Below are 14,471 nucleotides of genomic sequence, written 5' to 3' on the forward strand. Positions count from 1 at the left end.
GACTAACATCATCACAGACACGGACCTATGTTGTTTTGATTCTATTTTCACTTTTTCACCGCTTCTATTTTCACTTTTTCACTTTAATGTTGTTTTGATATTTGTTAATTGATATTGCAATAACACTAAATTCTAATACAACTATACTACTTATACACTAAAATCAGTCATTAAAATCAGCTATCAATATAAAATATTAGAAGTAGACACGGTTTGAATTTCAAAAATCCAAATTATATCCACTTTAGAACAGGTTTTATGGTTCATGAAACCAAACTGAATCCGAATTAAAAAGAAAAATTAGTTCTAAACCGATTTCGAAAAATAAAAAATAATTTCAAACGAATTTTAATATTTAAATCCAGTTTATATATAAACCAGTTTTAAATTCAGTCTTTTAATATCCAAATTTAAAATTCGGGGTTTTTTAGAAAATCTAGTTTTAAAACTAGTTTTTAAAAATTCAATGTCCAAAAACTACACTTTTTAACCAAAAATCCAATTTTAAAACCAGTTTTTAGAAATCTAATTTTCAAACCAATTTTTTTTAAAAGTAAAATTAATACTAAAGTCTTTTTAAACTATATAGGTTTATTACAACTAGAATTTGGTTCTTTATAAATCTAATGACAATAGCTAATCTATATAATATTTAATCATTCTTAAAACATCAAAAGAATACTACTGAAAATTCTTCCTAAAACAACCACCCTAAAATATCAAAATATGCCAACAAAATCATCAAACAACCACAACTTTGGAGAAAAATATATCTGCATATAAAGCAAGGTATATCACTCAAACATAGTCTTCTATATGAGGCACTCTGCATCACAAAAAAATAGAAAACAAGATTAAAAATGAAAAACATAACCGAAAAAAGAAGGAAAAAAATGCAGAAAAAGTAATGCTTAAAAATAATTGCAACTTAATATTACTCCAAGTACTTGGTAGACTCAAATGTAATCCGAATTCAGTCAAATGAACAAACTAACAAAGAGCCAAAGCCAAGGAACACAAACAAGGCATCACTTATTTCGGAAAAACAAAGTTAATGTATGACTATGACCCCAACACCTTTGTCATTTCGTTAAGTGCAGAACAAAAAATTTGTGAACTATGAAACACTCCCAAGGACATAAAAGGGTCTCAGCAATGCAAATAAATATGGGGTTGAAAAAAAATTAAATTAGAAAGGAAAAAGCCAAAAAAGGTGGGTGCCCAAATAAGGTAATTAAGAAAAGAAGTTGAGATCTTTATTGTGAGATATGATTGCTTGATGATTGATTACATTTGAAGAGGATGTTGCAAGTCAAAGATGGGTCTCCAAGAGAAGATTATGACAACGTTAGTACTTCTCACTATCAAAACATGACCTCAACAACCTTAAAAACATGTATTTAACCTATATCATACCCAAGATCCCTACAAACCATAAATGACACTTATATAGAATCATCACCTTTCTAACCGAATCCTAAAATCTTAACCCACCATACTCTCATTTTACCACAAAATATCTTAAACTACCCTACCAAAACAGCCTTATCTATCTCACATACTAAATTTTGGTGCTAATTACTATGAGATAAACTAAAAACAACAGCCAATGCTATGAACAGTAGAATAGAAATAATTCAAAGTAAAAAATTAAAAACAGTAATACTATTAACAGCATAATAGAAACAAAAGCCAATGCAAATCTCCAAAAACTGTTCTGCATTTGGGTAATTTCAATCTCAAATACCACAGTTAATTTCAAAGTGCATTGCATTCTAGATTCGTAGAATTCATCAAGAGGCAGAAATCAATCTGCATTCTAGTTTCACAAATCAAGTTCATATTAATAGTGAATGCGTGAACTGAAGCTCATTTGTTTGTTGGATAGTTACGTATCATCAAAGATTAACTATCACCAAATGACTTCTTTTACATCAGATTCTTTCCCGTGAGAATCAATCAATCAAATATGTATGAGATTATTTACCAGCACCAATCAACTTATTAAGTAATTATCAACTAATTGTAAAGCAATTATCTAACTGATTAAAAAAATTAAATATGAAAGAAGTACGAGCACGACCCAGAGGCAAGAAGCACAAGTAGAGGCAAATGGAAAGCAAAAGAATCGGAAGCCCACACCTGTGACGACGAGTCGGCGACGGAAAAACCAAAGGATGACGACAGCAAACGAGAAAGGAGAAGACCAAAGGCAGAAGAAGAGAAACAGAGGTGAGGCCGTTGGACGGTTGAAAGAGACAACACAATGCTAGTGCCAGTTGCCTGCTCCGGTGCCAGTTGCGGCGGATACTACATGGTTGAAGGAGAAGAACCGAAGGAGAAAAGGACTGGATTTGCAAAGTGTGAACTGTGAACTGGTTCTGTGGTTCACCAAATCAGATTTAGGGTTTTTTTTTAATTTGGATGTTAATTTGGATCTAGATATGGATCCAAATTTAAAACTATTTAAATAGTTTGGATTAAAAAATTAAACTTTAAAATCAATTCAATTTGGTTTGAATTTTTTTTATTTAAAACTATTTTTTTTAATGATTTGGTTTGGATTTAGTTTTAAATCCAAAATCTAGATTTTTTTCACACTCCTACTAAAAATATTTTTTTTTTTTATAAAAATACTTTGTATAAATCAACGAATTATGCTTTAAATAGCATAGCCTCTCCAGACTCACCTAGAAGTCGCGAGTTCAAGTCTCACTCCTAATTTTGGTAAAAAAAAATACTTTGTATAAAAGTGTGATTTATTTTTTTGGCCACACTTTAAATAAAAATAATATTTTTATAATATATCAAAATATAACTATACAATTCATCATCTAAGGATCAAAAAGAATAATTTTCACATGAAGACAATTTATAAAATCATCATTTGGAGGACTACCTATAAAATAATTACTAATGAAATTTTCAACTTACAAATATTTTTAGTGCACAAGAGCCGAACAATCATTTATGGAATCGGACAACTATAACAAAATCTACATTTCTTTCGTCCTGGTTCTAACCGGCAAGCTGACCCAAACTTCAAAGAAGGTGGATTGATTCCCGTATCCATGTAGCCGTTCTTGCTCGTGGCACTAATCTGCTCCGCCAGCCCCAACCCAGTCTCTCATTGTCAAATACATTTCTTTCTCCAGCATCTCTCCGATCTCTTCACTGCAGCTGGTGTTATGTCTTCTCTCTCTCGCTGCCTTTGTCAGTTCTCTCCACCTATCTGCTCTCTCCATATCTTGCTTTCTTATTCAATACTGATAACTTGATCTCTTAAGAATATCCATTAGTTCAAGTTTTTATATTTTTATTTTATTAGATTGGTTTTGATTTTTCCTCTTTACGAGGTAACAATACAATATGTGAGTAAGCTTTATTAAATTCAGGGAGAGCACTTTAATAGCCGTAATTTTCTTGATTATGATTAAACCATGTTACTTTATGAAAAAATGAACCAATTAATATTCTGGACCGCTAATTTGCTTTTGTTTTGCTTGTGAGTTGAATTTAATTAAAGACAAATGGAAGGAGACAAGACTTAGTTTGCTTCGGTTTTGCTTGCGATTTACGTTCACTAATCTATCCCCATCAAACACAATGTAGTAAGTGCCTTGCATATGATTTTTCAAAGTTAAATTGCAATGACTAACACACCTACTGCTACTAGAAATTCAAATCAAGAAAGGAATTAGAGTAATTATAGACCCATGAAAGCATGGATTAGGGAACTTGGAATTAATGTGAGTTGAATTTTCTGATAAAGAATATATAATAAGAGTTGAAATTGTTAACAGCAGAGCTACTGTAGATTAATTGTAGGCACATGAAAGCATGGATTAGGGAGCATGGTTGAATTTAATGTTCTAGATGAATTCAAACCATAAAGTCTGAAACTTATATTTTGCAAACCTCAACTTCCTATGGATGAGCTTGAGGTTTTCATGCCTTTTTCATCACTGAAAAATACGATGGAGCTTATATCATGATGAACTTGATGAGTTAACATCTGATTTTGTGCAGGAAAAATAAATATTGGTAACTGCATGAGAAAAGACTGGCCAAATGAAATAGTAAGGCGTGTTTAAAGTTGACTCTGCGGACAGACCCTAAGGTAAATTATAGACACATTTTATAATTGGTTTATATGGAGCTCCTTTCTTTATTATAGACACATTTTAATTCCCTAAGCTAATTTTTAGCATTACTTTAAGCCTTTAAATAGTAATGTTATTGGCTTTGGATATTGTTATTACATTTTTTCTGAGTTATCCTTGTTAAAAATTTTGACACAATCTTTGAAGTTAGTGGTTCCTTTGACATTCTTGATTTTTTTTTTAAAAGTAAACAAATTACAAATAAATAAAGGAAAAGAAAGGAATGTGCTGCAATGTTGTTTCAGACTATTGTAGTCGGCTTGTTCTGTTTTAGTTATACTTGTCCAACCCAAGTAAGAAAAAACATATATCAAAGGGTATGCATGCTCTTGGTTTTAGTTTAAGTTACATATATATCACTAATAACTTTGGGAGAGAGAGTTTGATAATAAGACGAATGAGGGCTTCTCACACAAAGAGGGAGAGCGAAGAGAGATGGAGATAGGAGACTGGGGAGAGAGAGGAAAGGTGGCACCATGAAGACTTGCCACCATTACGGTTTGTTCATTTAGATCTTTCGGCGACTCACCAACGATAGAAGACAGCAACCTCATGTCCGGTGGTGGCTCAAATGAAGTAGCCATTGGTGAAGTTGTGCCCCCTTCTCTTCCCTTCTCTTTGCTCCTATTCTCTCTTTTCACTGTTTTTTCTTTTAGTTTTCTTATTTCTTCTTTATTCTTGTTTTTAAGATGATGTCTTATTGTGCAAGTCACACAGAATCGGTTTTCAATTCTCTCATATTGTATTTATTTTCTATGATGTTTGTGAATTGAAATGTTGTAGAGACGACTTTGTGTATACCCAATATATGTTGTGACTCTGTGATTGACAATGGAGTGTTTATGTATGATAATTATTAGGGTTGGGTAAATGGAAGTGTGTAAATGACAATGAAGTATTTGCATGTGATAATGGTGATGCTTGGGTACATGTAAAATATTTGATGTAGAAAAAATAGGTAACAGTAAAGAAGGAGTGAATTGGATTCTTTTTCTCAAAAGAAAGTTTTGCTCTTCTGTTGAGTGATTACTGTTTTTTATAGGTAAAGTTTATATTAGTGATTCATATGTAAGAGAGAAGATTTTCAACAATAGAATGTCCAAATTTCAAACACACTTATTGATTCTTTGAATTTACATTTATTCTCTTTGAACTAACAGGTGCTGTATAATTATTCTATCGTTAAACCTGAAGGTAGACAAGACCTGATCTTTTATAGGGGTCAAAAACTTATTCTCAGCAATAGAGCACTAGCAAAATTCATTTCTGGTTACAAGAAAGATGCGAGGATTAGTGAACTTTCAAAGCTTTTACTTAGCGTTCAAGAGGAACTGTATTCAATAGCAGGATCTAGTTTGTGTTCTGATGCAATTGTTGCTTGCATTCACTTTGGATGGCTTGAATCTTCTCATGACATTTTGGATAATGTAAAGGCTACTGGATCTCCAATGGACTGGGATACATATGTGTTACTCTTGTCAGCATATTGTAGGCACAAAATGGAAAGAGTAGCAAATGCACTGCTAAAATAAATGACAAGGGTTTATTTGGATAATGAATTGGCTGATGATACTATGGACAAACGCTTTTACTGTGTGTAAACATCATATTCACTTGGTAAATCGAATTTGGTCGTCACATTGGTTCAAATATTGAAAGACGAAGATCAGATTTTTCCTTTGGTATATGAGTTTAATTCTTCCATCCACTTCTTTTGCATGGCAAGAATGATGGAAGATGCACTAAAGGTGTATAGAAGAATGGTTGAAAAGAACATTCAGCCCACTATTCATACTTTTGCTTATCTGCTACATGGATATTCATCTCTTGGTATGTATCGGCAAATCACAATCTTTTGGGGAGAGATTAAGGGATTTATGAAAGGTTGTGGTTTTCCAGCAAATAGAGATCTATATGAGTTACTACTAATAAACTTTCTTCACGGTGGATACTTTGAGCGAGTAATGGAAGTCAGTGGCCATATGAGAGACCAAAACATGTATTCTGATAAGTTGATGTACAAAGTTCAATTCTTAAGCCTTCACAAAGATCTTTATGAGAGTTTAAGATGCAAGAACAGAAGCACAACTCAAAAGGCTTGAGCATGTTCATTAGTTCAGGAAATGGGTGGGTATAGTTTGAGTTTTCAAATAACTATCCATCTGTCATGGTGTACTTTTTGTAGTATTATTCATTAATCCTATCAACATCAAATGGATCCAACATTTGATCTTTGCTCATTGATCATAGAGGTTGCGAATTTCAACCTTTGTAGATGAAATCATTTTTATGGTTGATGATTTTTAAACTATTATTGTAGTACTGTTGGGGATTTTCCTTGACAGTAAAGCTTATATCGAAGGGATTTATGAACACATGCATTAGAACTTTAGTAATTTAATGCATGTAAATTGATTTAATTATGTAACTATATCATGGGAAGTACCAATGAAAATTTTTTAGTGGTCTTTATATGCTAACCAGAATCCTAAGCTTCTTTTGTCACGGTGGATTAGACCGTACTCAATCTTAGAAATTACAATATCATAACACTTATCATAACGCCTATCACGCACATAAAATTAAGAGCTTCCACCCACCATTGGCCTCAGCCATGTCTTAGTATCCATCGCGAAAAAAGTTTATTCGTAGTAACTCGTATAGATCTCTATTTGCCGGAAAACCACAACCCTTCATGAATCTCTTAATCTCCCCCCACAAGATTGTGATCTTGCAATACATACCAAGAGATGAATATCCACATAGCAGATAAGCAAAAGTATTAATAGTGGGCTGAATGTTCATTTCAACCATCCTTCTATACACCTTTAGTGCATCTTCCATCATTCTCGCCATGCAAAAGAAGTGGATGGAAGAATTAAACTCATACACCAAAGGAAAAATTTGATCTTCATCCTTCAATATTTGAACCAAGGTGACGACCAAATTCGATTTACCAAGTGAATCTGATGTTTCCAAACAGTGAAAGTGTTTGTCGATAGTATCATTAGCCAATTCATTATCCAAATGAACCCTTGTCATTTGTTTTAGTAGTGCATTTGCTATTCTTTGCATTCTGCGCCTACAATATGCTGACAAGAGTAACATATATGTATCCCAGTCCATTGGATATCCAGTAGCCTCTGCATGATCCAAAATGTCATGAGCAAATTCAAGCCATCCAAAGTGAAAGCAAGCACCAATTGCCTGTACCTAATGAGCCATTCCAAGATGCCTGTACCTAATGAGCTTGACGCATACACGACTGCAGTCCTAAGAGAGTAAGAAGTTACAAAATAAAAGAGATATTATCAATTAAATAAAAAACAATTTTAGAAGCAACAATTACATAATCCATTATTCTCATTATACACAATTAGAATTAGGCAACTAAGCCTCATAATGCCAAAAACAAAAGAAAATAAAATATACAGGAAGGAAGTGAGGTTGTGATGGTTGAGGGACGAATGCCACCTGCAGAACTAACGACAACAGCAATGGTGAAAGCCTGAAGGCTCAATTGCTCAAGGCTGAGAGATGGAATTGTGATGAGATCTCCGGTGGGGTGAGACAAAGAACAAGTGGAAGCAGAGTTGGATTAGAAAACTAATAGTATCTGGCCCAAAAGTTCCCATTGTTTGGTCTATCTAGTTTCACTTTTCTTTTTCTTTTTTTATCATTTTTATTTTCCTTTAAATTCAGCATATAGCTCCATATGTCACGATAGCCTTCTTCCTAATGCTTTTGTTTGCTTTCTTAAAGCGATAGGAATTGGTCTCATTTGTCTACATGTGCTTCAAATATTGGCATTAAAAAATCACCAAATGTGATAAAAGGTGAAAGTCTCCAAAGTCTTACCACGTGCTGGTGACATATGGAAATTTCAAAAGTTAATTAAAGCACCTATTAATTAAAAGAGAATAAATGTAAATTCAAATAATTAAGAAGTGTGTTTGAAATTTGGACAATCTATAGTTGAAAATCTTCTCTCCTACATGTGCATCATTGATGCAAACTTTACCTATAAAAAACAGTGATCACTCAACAGAAGAGCAAAACATTCTTTTGAGGAAAAGAATCCAATTCACTCGTTCTTTATTGTTAACTATTTTTTCTACATCAAATATTTTACATGTACCCAAGCATCACCATTATCACATGCAAACACTTCATTGTCATTTACACACTTCCATTTACCCAACCATCACAATTATCACACAAAACACTCCATTGTCATTTACACAGTCACAACATATATTGGGTATACACAAAGTCGTCTCTACAACGTTTCAATTCACAAACATTACAGAAAATAAATACAATGTGAGAGAATTGAAAATCAATTCTGTGTGACTTGCACAATATCACATCATCTTAAAAACAAGAAGAAAGAAGAAAGAAGAAAACTGAAAAGATAGTGGAAAGAGAGAATAGGAGCAGAGAGAAGGGAAGTGAAGGGGGCACAGCTTCACCAATGGCTACTTCATCTGAGCCGCCACCGGACATGAGGTTGCTGTCTACTATCGTTGGTGAGTCGCTAAAAGATCTAAATGAACGAACCATGGTGGTGGCAAGTCTTCATGGAGCCACCTTTCCTCTGTCTCCCCAGTCTCCTCTGTCCATCTTCCTGCGCTCTCCCTCTTTGTGTGAGAAGCCCTCATTCGTCTCATTATCAAACTCTCTCTCCCCAAGTTGTTGGTGATATATATGCGACTTAAACTAAAACCAAGAGCATGCATACCCTTTGATATATGTTTTTTCTTACTTGGGTTGTGCAAGTATGACTAAAACAGAACAATCCGACTACAATTGTCCAAAATAACAATGCAGCACATTCCCTTCTTTTCCTTTATTTATTTGTTATTTGTTCATTTTTCAAAAAAAAAAACCATGAATGTCAAAGGAACCACTAACTTTAAAGATTGTCTCAAAAAGTTTAACAAGGATGACTCAGAAGAAATGTAATAATAATATCTAAAGCCAATAGCATTACTATCTAAAGGCTTAAACCAATGCTAAGAATTAGCTTAGGGAACTAAAATGTGTCTATTAATAGAGAAGGGAACTCCATATAAACCAATAATTACAGTTCCAACTACAACAAATTCAATGAGAGCACAAATATTATTAGAAATTATATAATTTACCTTAGGGTCTGTCCACGGAGTCAACTTTAAATACGTCTTACTATTTCATTTGGCCAGTCTTTTCTCATGCAGTTACCAATCTTTATTTTTCCTACACAAGACCAGATGTTAAGTCATCAAGTTTATCATGATATAAGCTCCACCGTATATGTCAGTGACCAAAAAGGCATGAAAACCTCAAGCTCATCCATAGGAAGTTGAGGTTTGCAAAAATATAAGTTTCAGACTTTATGGTTTGAATTCATCTAGAACATTGAATTCAACCATGTTCCCTAATCCAAGCTTTCATGTGCTTACAATTAATCTACAGTAGCTCTGCTGTAAACAATTTCAACTCTCATTATTCTTTATCAGAAAATTCAACTCACATTAATTTCAAGTTCCCTAATCCATGCTTTCATAGGCCTGGAATTACTCTAATTTCTTTTTTAGTTTAAATTTTCAGTAGCAGTAGGTGGTGTTAGTCATTGAAATTTAACTTTGAACAATCAAATGTAAGGCACTTACTATATTGTGTTTGATAAAGATGGATTAGTGAACCTAAATGGCAAGCAAAACAGAAGCAAACTACGTCCTATCTCCTTCCATTTGTCTTTAATTAAATTCAAATCACAAGCATAACAAAAGCAAATTAGCGGTCCAAAATGTTAATTGTTCATTTTTTCATAAAGTAACAAGGTTTAATCATACACAAGCAAATTACAGCTATTAAAGAGCTCTCCCTGAATTTAATGAAGCTTACTCACACACTGTATTGTCACCTAATAAAGAGGAAAAACCAGAACCAATCCAATAAAATAAAAATATAAAAACTTGAACTAATGCATATTCTTAAGAGATCAAGTCATCAGTATTGAATAAGAAAGCAAGATATGGAGAGAGCAGATAGGTGGAGAGAACTTACAAAGGCGGCGAGAGAGAAAAGACATAGCAGCAGCCGCAGTGAAAAGATAGGAGTGATGCTAGAGAAAGAAATATGTTTGACAGTGAGAGACTGGGGTGGGGCTGTCGGAGCAGATTAGGGCCACGAGCAAGAACGGTTGCACGGATACGGAAACCAATCCACCTTCTTTGAGGTTTGGGCCGGCTTGTTGGTTAGAACCAGGACCAAAGAAATGTAGATTTCGTTATAGTAGTCTGATTCCAGAAACGATTGATCGGCTCTTGTGCACTAGAAATATTTGTAAGTTGGAAATTTCAATAGCAATTATTTTATAGGTGGTGCTCCAAATGAAAATTTTATAATTGTCTTCATGTGAAAATTATTCTTTTTAATCCTTTGATGATGAATTGTATAGTTAGATTTTGGTATATTATAAAAATACTATTTTTATTTAAAGTGTGGCCAAATAAATAAATCACACTTTTATACAAATTTTTTTTTTACCAAAATTAGGAGTGAGACTCGAATTCCTGACCTCTAAGTGAGTATCAGAAGACTATGATATTTGAATTATAGCTCGTTAACTTATACAAAGAATCTTTATAAAAAATATATTTTTAGTAGGAGTGTGCAAAAAAATTCATATTTTGGATTTTAAACTAAATTCACACCAAATCATTAAAAAAAACAATTTTAAATAAAAAAATCCAAATCAAATTGAATTGATTTTATGGTTTGGTTTTTTAATCAAAATCATTTAAACAATTTTAAATATGGATCTAGATCCATATCCAAATTAACAAAAAAAAAACCCTAAATCTGATTCGGTGAACCACAGAACCAATTCACACTTCACACGCACAAATCCAGTCCTCTTCTCTTTCGGTTCTTCTCCTTCAACCGTGTAGAATCCGCCTCAGCCGGCACCGGAGTAGGCAACTGGCACCGGCACCGTGTTGTCTCCTTCAACCGTCCAACGGCCTCACCTCTGTTTCTCTTCTTCTGCCTTTGGTCTTCTCCTTTCTCGTTCGCCGTCGTCATCCTTTGGTTTCACCGTCGCCGACTCGTCGTCACAGGTGTGGGTTTCTGGTTCTTTTGCTTTCCATTCGCCTCTGCTCGTGCTTTTTGTCTCTGGGTCGTGCTCGTGCTTCTTTCGTATTTAATTTTTTTAATACGTTAGATAATTGCTTTACAATTAGTTGATAATTACTTAATAAGTTGATTGGTGCTGGTAACTAATCTCATACATATTTGATTGATTGATTCTCACGGGAAAGAATCTGATGTAAAAGAAGCCATTTGGCGATAGTTAATCTTTGATGATAAGTAACTATCCAACAAACAATGAGCTTCAATTCACGCATTCACTATTAATATGAACTTGATTTGTGAAACTAGAATGTACATTAATTTCTGTCTCTGGATGAATTCTATGAATCTAGAATGCAATGCACTTTGAAATTTTTCTTGTAACTGTGGTATTTGAGATTGAAATTACCCAAATGCAGAAAGGTTTTTTGAGATTTGCATTGGCTTTTGTTTCTATTCTGTTGTTAGTAGTATTGTTGTTTCTGGTATTTTGCTTTGAATTATTTCTATTCTACTATTTATAGCATTGGCTGCTATTTCTAGTTTATTTCATATAAATTAGCACCAAATTTTAGTATGTGAGATAGATAAGATTGTTTTGGTAGCGTAGTTTATGATATTTTGTGGTAAAATGAGAGTATGATGGGTTAAGATTTTAGGATTCGGTTAGAAAGGCGATGGTTCTATATAAGTGTCATTTATGGTTTGTAGGGGATCTTAGGTATGATATATGTTAAATACTTGTTTTTAAGGTTGTTGAGGTTGTGTTTTGACAGTGAGGAGTACTAACGTTGTCACAATCTTCTCTTGGAGACCCATATTTGACTTGCAACATCCCCTTCAGATGTAATCAATCATCAAGCAATCATATCTCACAATAAAGATCTCAACTTCTTTTCTTAATTACTTTATTTGGGCACCCACCTTTTTTTGGCTTTTTTCTTTCTAATTTAATCTTTTCTCAACTCCAGATTTATTTGCATTGCTGAAACCCTTTTATTTCCTTGGGAGTGTTTCATAGTTCACAAATTTTTGGCTTTGCAGTTAACAAAATGACAAAGGTGTTAGGATCATAGTGATACATTAACTTTGTTTCGCCGAAATAAGTGATGCCTTATTTGTGTTCCTTGGGTTTGGATTTTTGTTAGTTTGTTCATTTGACTGAATTCGGATTACATTTGAGTCTACCAAGTACTTGGAGTAATATTAAGTTGCAATTATTTTTAAGCATTATTTTTCTTGCATTTTTTTCTTCTTTTTTTGGTTATGTTTTTCATTTTTAATCTTGTTTTTTATTTTTTGTGATGCAGAGTGCCTCATACAGAAGACTATATTTGAGTGATGTACCTTGCTTTATATGCAGATATATTTTCCTCCAAGATTGTGGTTGTTTGATGATTTTGTTGGCATCTTTTGATAGTTTAAGGCGGTTATTTTAGGAAAATTTTTCAATAGTATTCTTTTGATGTTTTAAAAATGATTAAATGTTATATAAATTAGCTATTGTCATTAAATTTATAAAGAACCAAATCCTAGTTGTAATGAACCTATATTGTATAAAAAAATTTTAGTATTAATTTTACTTTTAAAAAAATTATGGTTATAATTTTGAAAATTAGATTTCTAAAATTGGTTTTAAAATTAAATTTTTGGTTAAAAAGTCTAGTTTTTGGACATTAGATTTCTAAAAATTGGTTTTAAAACTGAATTTTCTAGAAAAACCCGAATTTTAAATTTGGATATTAAAAACTTAATTTAAAATCGGTTTATATATAAAACTGAATTTAAATATTAAAATCCGTTTGAAATTGTCTTTTATTTTTTCCAAACCGGTTTAGAATTGGTTTCTCTTTTTTATTTGGTTTCAGTTTGATTTCATGAACCATAAAATTGGTTCTAAAGTAAATGCAGTTTGGATTTTTGAAATTCAAACCGTGTCTACTTCTAATATTTTATATTGGTGACTGACTTTGATAACTGATTTTAGTATATACGTTACATAATTATATTAGAATTTGGTGTTATTGCAAGAAAATGAATTTTCTCAATTGTTAAAAAATATTGAACAAATAAAATATAATCTATAATCTTCTAATACTCTCTCTTTTATTTTTTTTTATCCCACTTACAAAAATTAATAATAAAAAATTATATTTTATTCCTTCCATTGTTAAAATAAATTGAGAATTCTCTCAATTAACAAATATGGTATGGACTATGGTAGCTAAGCAAGGCCAACCCACCTGTACATACCTAAAAGAGAAGCGGTGAAAGAGTGAAAATAGAATAAAAACAACATAGGTCCTTGTCTGTGATGATGTTAGTAAGTAGTATTTAATACAATGCTGATCAGGGTTTTAAAAGAAGCAATAATAAAAGATCTTTGGGTCAGTTTCTATATGGTGGATTGAGTTGGAGTTTCCATCTATGTGATAAAAGATATTTTTTAACATGAATTGGACGGTTTGTTACGTTTCAAAATCAATTAATAAATATCAACAAAATGAAATCATTATCGACACTTGTTCTATTATTAATTATGATTTAGCACAGTAACACTTTATTATGATAGCTATGCTTTTTCTCATAAAAAACCATGTTTTTCGAGGGTAATCTAATTTTTATGTTTTGGGTGTGTTTTTTTGATATCAAACTAAAACACTAAACGAATTTGTTCTTCGTTTTTGCGGTAAACTGTCTTTTTCTTAGAACACCTCTAATGGCTGGTTCTATTCAACTTTTTCTGACACTTTCAAAAAATTTACCGTTGAAACATATTATTATGGAGTCCTAGCACATTATTTAAGAAGAAAGAGTTCCTGCTTAGAAGAACTCATTGTAACTTGTAAGTTATTTATTAAAAAAATAATTATATAAAATTTGAAATAATTAAATAATTAAATAATAATAAATTAAATAATTAAATTATAATTAATTTATTAATAATTATAATAATTAATTAGATTAAATAATTAAAATGCTAATACTTACATAATTAAATAATTAAATTATAATGCCAATGAGTTATAGCTCAAATGGTATAGTCTCTCCATACTCATATAAGAGGTTGCGGGTTTGAGTCTCATATCTTTGGTAAAAAAAATTAAATTATAATTAATTTATTAAATAATTTTTATTTTAAATTGTTGCAAAACTAGCCGTTACAATTTCACAATGCTTGTCGTCAAC

At 32.2% G+C, this 14,471-nt stretch overlaps 2 long non-coding RNA genes across 2 annotated transcripts; one reads left to right on the plus strand and one right to left on the minus strand.

Moving 5' to 3' along the window:
• Window positions 1–559: 559 nt before the first annotated feature.
• Window positions 560–2,444, minus strand: LOC112765415 (uncharacterized). Its single transcript, XR_003183767.3, has 2 exons — window positions 2,143–2,444; window positions 560–826 (listed from the first exon to the last, which is right to left on the minus strand). It is a non-coding gene; the product is annotated as an uncharacterized lncRNA (long non-coding RNA).
• Window positions 2,445–10,987: 8,543 nt separating this feature from the next.
• LOC140181051 (uncharacterized) lies at window positions 10,988–12,699 on the plus strand. The gene is made up of 2 exons (XR_011875623.1): window positions 10,988–11,269; window positions 12,593–12,699. It is a non-coding gene; the product is annotated as an uncharacterized lncRNA (long non-coding RNA).
• Window positions 12,700–14,471: the final 1,772 nt, after the last annotated feature.

This window comes from Arachis hypogaea, chromosome 17, assembly GCF_003086295.3.
Source record: "Arachis hypogaea cultivar Tifrunner chromosome 17, arahy.Tifrunner.gnm2.J5K5, whole genome shotgun sequence".
NCBI classification, from domain to species: Eukaryota; Viridiplantae; Streptophyta; class Magnoliopsida; order Fabales; family Fabaceae; genus Arachis; species Arachis hypogaea.